This window comes from Oryzias melastigma, linkage group LG23 (genome assembly GCF_002922805.2).
Source record: "Oryzias melastigma strain HK-1 linkage group LG23, ASM292280v2, whole genome shotgun sequence".
Lineage (NCBI taxonomy): Eukaryota > Metazoa > Chordata > Actinopteri > Beloniformes > Adrianichthyidae > Oryzias > Oryzias melastigma.
The window spans coordinates 1,893,084-1,898,181 of record NC_050534.1 but is presented as its reverse complement, the minus strand read 5'-3'; the positions used below and the strand labels follow the sequence as shown (position 1 = coordinate 1,898,181).

At 41.0% G+C, this 5,098-nt stretch overlaps 1 long non-coding RNA gene and 1 other non-coding gene across 2 annotated transcripts; one reads left to right on the top strand and one right to left on the bottom strand.

The window, feature by feature from the left end:
* Nucleotides 1-1,455: 1,455 nt before the first annotated feature.
* LOC118598097 lies at nucleotides 1,456-2,708 on the bottom strand. The gene is made up of 3 exons (XR_004947199.1): nucleotides 2,694-2,708; nucleotides 2,505-2,591; nucleotides 1,456-2,362 (listed from the first exon to the last, which is right to left on the bottom strand). It is a non-coding gene; the product is annotated as an uncharacterized LOC118598097 (long non-coding RNA).
* A 2,243-nt stretch (nucleotides 2,709-4,951) lies between these two features.
* Nucleotides 4,952-5,061, top strand: trnal-caa. Its single transcript has 2 exons — nucleotides 4,952-4,989; nucleotides 5,016-5,061. It is a non-coding gene; the product is annotated as a tRNA-Leu (tRNA).
* The last annotated feature ends 37 nt before the right edge of the window (nucleotides 5,062-5,098 follow it).

The following is a 5,098-nucleotide window of genomic DNA, read 5'->3' as shown; positions in this document are numbered from 1 at the left end:
CAGATTATGTTGCAAAAGATGGAGGCCAATAACTTATCTTCTGTCACAACGCAATTTCCAATGGACTGCAACTGATACATTGCTAAGAAACAACAATTTAACTCATGTCCTCAGCTGTTATACCTGTGTCATTATCAACTTTTTTTTCGTTTGATCACCTGTTGGTCAGGTATCTTTATCAACTTTGTGTTTTTTACCTCTGGGTCAGATTGAAAAAAATCCATATAGAGAGCCAGGGAGTGTGTGTTGAACTGTTTTTTATTGCATTTAAGTACACTTAAGTGTATCAGTGCTCTGAGATTTTGACATTGAGTAGACTGAGACTTCAACACCTGTCATTTGTCCACACCAGGAGACTGCAACCTTCAACACTTACCGTCCATTTTTCACAGACTGAGCAGGAGCCACGAAGGCTCACTTTGTCCTTTAGAAAACAAGACACAAACTTGTATATATGTCAATGCTACCATTATGATAAATAAAAAATAACTATTCTTGCAACAATTAAACATAAATATTAAGAGAAAATACATTTTTTTTGTATCAAAAGATGAAAAAGTTTTTAAACTTTTGACAGAGGTTCACACACTTTCAAAATAATCTTTTTACCAGTTAAAACCTTGTGATTCTTTAACCAGAGGCACAATGGAGAGGTAAAATAGACAAACGTGACTCTTGAGTCGCAGGTTGCAGACCCCTGGTCTCCATGATCCATCCATCTTCAGAACCTGCTGAATCCCTTACAGAGCCAGCCCAGCGACTCCTGGGTGAAGGTGGACAACACCCTGAATGAGTCACCAGTCTGTTGCAGGGCCACACACTCAATCCTGGTTCATCTGTGATGCGTGGGGAGTCCGTCTAATGACCATCAGTTAATTTATATGGTCTCTGTCCCCCCCAGGTTGAAGAGGAAATGGAATTGAAAAAGATTTTACTTACCATCAACATCTAAACTTTGGCAATCAGCCCCATGTCTTTTCCTTCCTCGCAGAGTCCTTGTAAAATCCATCTTTTGTCATATATGATTCTAAGTTTTGTATTTCCAAAACTTAGAATCATCATTCATGATGAAAATGGATGACCATTGTGTTAACATACGTTTTTAAACATAAAACCACATTTTTATTTTAAAAGTACAACAGAAATGTTTGTTTTGAAACTTGTTTTTTATTCTCTGGATTTCAAAGCAAGACTGACACCTCAACGGACTGGAACTAGAACTCCTGCATAAAGCTAGCGTTCCTTTTTAGAGGGACAGACTTCAGACACAGACATGACAGAGGCGATGTTAATACTCCAACTGATCAATGAACTTCCTAGTTTTTGTTTTAACACAAAGAAGGGAAACCAGTGGAAATCAGGCTTCACACTCACATACTGTACACACCTAGGGACAATTTAGAGTCACCAGTGAACCCAGGAATGATGTTTTTGGACTGAGCGGGAAAACAGGGAAAAAACCACGACATGCACGAGGAGAAGAAGCCAGGATATGAATGTTTTTATTCAATTGACTGGTTGAAAATAGATGTCGTGTTAAAAAACCCAAAGTTGTACTAGACATGACAGTATACACCTTGAACAATATTACCTAGCTGAGCTGTACCAAGGCTGCCAGAGAATTCAGTAACAACAAAGTATTTGACCATCACCCGTGACCCTTGGGATGTTGACGGTAAACACGGTAAAAACTTCTATTAACACCACATGTATATACTGCCCAAACACCCACACAAAACCCACCAACAATGAGCTGAATAGGACAAGAAAATGAAATGTTGATGCACAGAAAAGACTGACACAAAAAACCCTCAGATGATGCAGAAAGTTCTCAAGAACTGCTGAATGTATCCAGAAGCCATCATCCATACTGTCACCTCAGGGTAAATGTGGTTTTGGTCAGATTCAATAAAGAATAAGATGTTTCTAGTATAAGTAAAAAACAAGCAAAAGTGAGAAAATAAAACTGAAAGCAACATCTTACTAAAGCTTTTGTTGAATAACATGGGGGAGTCAGGTCACAGATACTGAGGGATCTGTTCAGCCTGTTTACTGTCAGGAGCTGGTGGGGAGGAACCCAAAATGCAGGAGTTAAGGCTTGATAGCAGAAAATAAAACTGGATCAATAAATCCAAAGTGTGAAAAAAACACAACAACAAAAGGTGGCGATGCAGATGACCTGACAACCAGGGGCTCAGTCCATCTGCGGTGTGTCTCCATCGTGTTGACACCAAAACAGAATGTTCTCTGGGGCTCCAGACGGAGACAATGTGAACTAACTGATGGTCGTGACACGGACTCTCACAATGGAGATGCACGCAGACGGACCAGCGTTAGTCCCAACTGCCCTTATGGATGGATCCTGTATGGGGCACAGGCCACAGGAAATATCAAGGTCGTAGACCAATGATGCGCAGAAGATTTGTTCCAAACTATTAAACAACACACAAGAGTAATTAAAGGTGAGACACAGGCAATTCATACCCTTTTTGCCCCGCCCATACCTTGAGCACTCTGCATGAGTCCCATTAGTGCTGTTCAAGTGATAAGTACGAGTTCCTTGCGTGCAGCTTGACTGCTATGAGAACATTCTGCAATCAGAGTAGAGTTTGTGTGAGCTTCCTACAGGTACTTACATATCAACTGTACTCCCCAGCTGTGCATTATTTGCATGAGTCATTAAGGAGCCTTACACTGAGGTCTTCAACCCAGTTCCTTGTGAGGTCCTGTCCCGCTTGTTCAGCTTTAAACTTTGCTTCAGTAATTACTGGACTTCTGAATCTGGTGCGTAATGTCAATCAGACACAAGGCTCACTCAATCCAGTTAATCAGGAATGACTGAAGTAGGGTTAACTGGAAAACTGAAAGACTCCCCTTCAGATGCAGCTGCTCTTGTCTACAACACTCCACAGTTCTGGACAACCCAAAAACCCACCGAGGTCAACCCTCGTAGCATGCGACTAAGGCATTAAATACACTGAGAAAAACTAACTTATATTAAAGGGCTTTTACCATGAAAAATCCACTTTTTGACCATTAAAGAGGCCATACCATGATTTTCTTAAGCCTTTCAGAGTGAACTATATCTATATATTCATTCATTCATCTTCTTGACCGCTTCTTCCCTTCCGGGGTCGCGGGGGTGCCGGAGCCTAACCCGGCTACTGATGGGTGAAGGCGGGGTTCACCTGGACAGGTCGCCAGTCTGTCTCAGGGCCTCAATCACACACCCATTCACTCTCACATTCACACCTAGGGGCAATTTAGAGTCACCAATTAACCTATGAAGCATGTTTTTGGACGGTGGGAGGAAGCCGGAGTCCCCGGTGAAAACCCACGCATGCACGGGGAGAACATGCAAACTCCACACAGAAAGGTCCCAAATCCCCCAGCTGGGATTTGAACCGGGGCCTTCTCGCTGTGAGGCAAGAGCGCTAACCACTGTGCCACCGTGCAGCCCTTATATCCATATATATGATCATATATTACCTTTGGAAAACTAAAAAACAAATTATTTATAAAACAGTTATTTTTCATTAGTTTTTTTTCCTATCCAGAAGTAAAACGATTCAATTCCTGAGGCTCCGCCTGCTGCTGCGTGTGGCTCCCACCCATTTCATGAATTGTCGTTGTAACGCCTTTAATGTGGATCCTGAACCTTTCGAGAATGGCACAAGCAGACGGTGATATTAGGAAGACGGCTGGAGAAAGGGAGCAGACTATGTCCTGGAGCAAAAGTAAGCGATGATTTAAAAGAGGTTTGAACATGGATTATTGAGCAAAGCTCGAAAGGTACGAGTGTCTCCAGAAAAATGATCCACATGAAAGCAAGGAGGATTTAGGATTTAGAGATTGACAATGCTTCAAAGAGAACCGAAACGGTCACAGACAGTGTTGCACAAGGAATGAAAGGCGGAGCTTCAGAGATCAAGTTGTTTTACTAAGTTATGGAGAGAGACCATAAAATTAACTCATTTCATAAATAATTTATTCTTTTGTGTGCCAAAGGTAATATATGATCATATATATGGATATATTTCATATTTGGATATAGATTTAAAGAAAATCATGGTACAGGCCCATTAAGACAGCTGTGGATGATTGAAGACTTCTTCCTGCAGGGAGGAAACCTGACGGCAGAACGTGACAAGATGCAAGAAAACAAAACAAAGAAAAGGACAAATCCTCACAATTTACTACACTGACCAGAAACATTATCTAAAATGTGTTTTTCTCTTTTCTTACTGGTCAGGAAACCTTTCAAAAAATGACCAACAGCTATTAAGATTATTGTACGTAGTTCCTCAAACCCACATTATGCTTCTCCTTTTTGCCTTTATGTGCTGTATGGTTGCACCCAGTTGGGTTTCCCGCAACTTCACATTGATGTGATGTGTTTGAGGCCGTAGCTGTTGAATGTCTTTTGTTGACAAAGTTCCTCATTTGTGAACAGAAAAAATAGATACAGACATGTCATCTGTTTCACACTTGATAATGATAACCTTACAGGATGTCGTTTTTAAAGGAAGATGAAGCGCAGAAGGATCTTCACTTTGTACAAGTGTGAAAGAACATTGTCTGTCAGAAGAGAGGCCATTAAAGTAAAAATATATTCATAAGTTATGTATTTTTTTAATAGTCCAGTTTTTTGTTACAGAAAATATATGTTTTTGTTCTGAAGCACAAAGATCCCAAACAGATAAAAATGCACAGAGGACATTGGTTAAACGTTCTGAATCAATCGATCACAAGGTGGCTGTGGCCCGCTCATGCAAACTGCTACAAGGTGCTAAAGTTGTTCAGAAAAAAAGGGAAACAAAAAGTACTTCCAAATATAGAACTGCTCAGTGAGCTCAGAGTTTGGACTGTGCTTTAGCTTACAAATAAAGAGGAGCTCTTAGCTGATATATTATCAGAATGCTTTTAACAATAGTTATTCAAGTTGTAAGTTGTCAGGATGGCCGAGTGGTCTAAGGCGCCAGACTCAAGGTTCAAACCTTCCTACTAAACGGGATTTCTGGTCTCCGAATGGAGGCGTGGGTTCGAATCCCACTTCTGACAATGCTTTGGCTGCACGGTGGCGCAGTGGTTAGCGCTC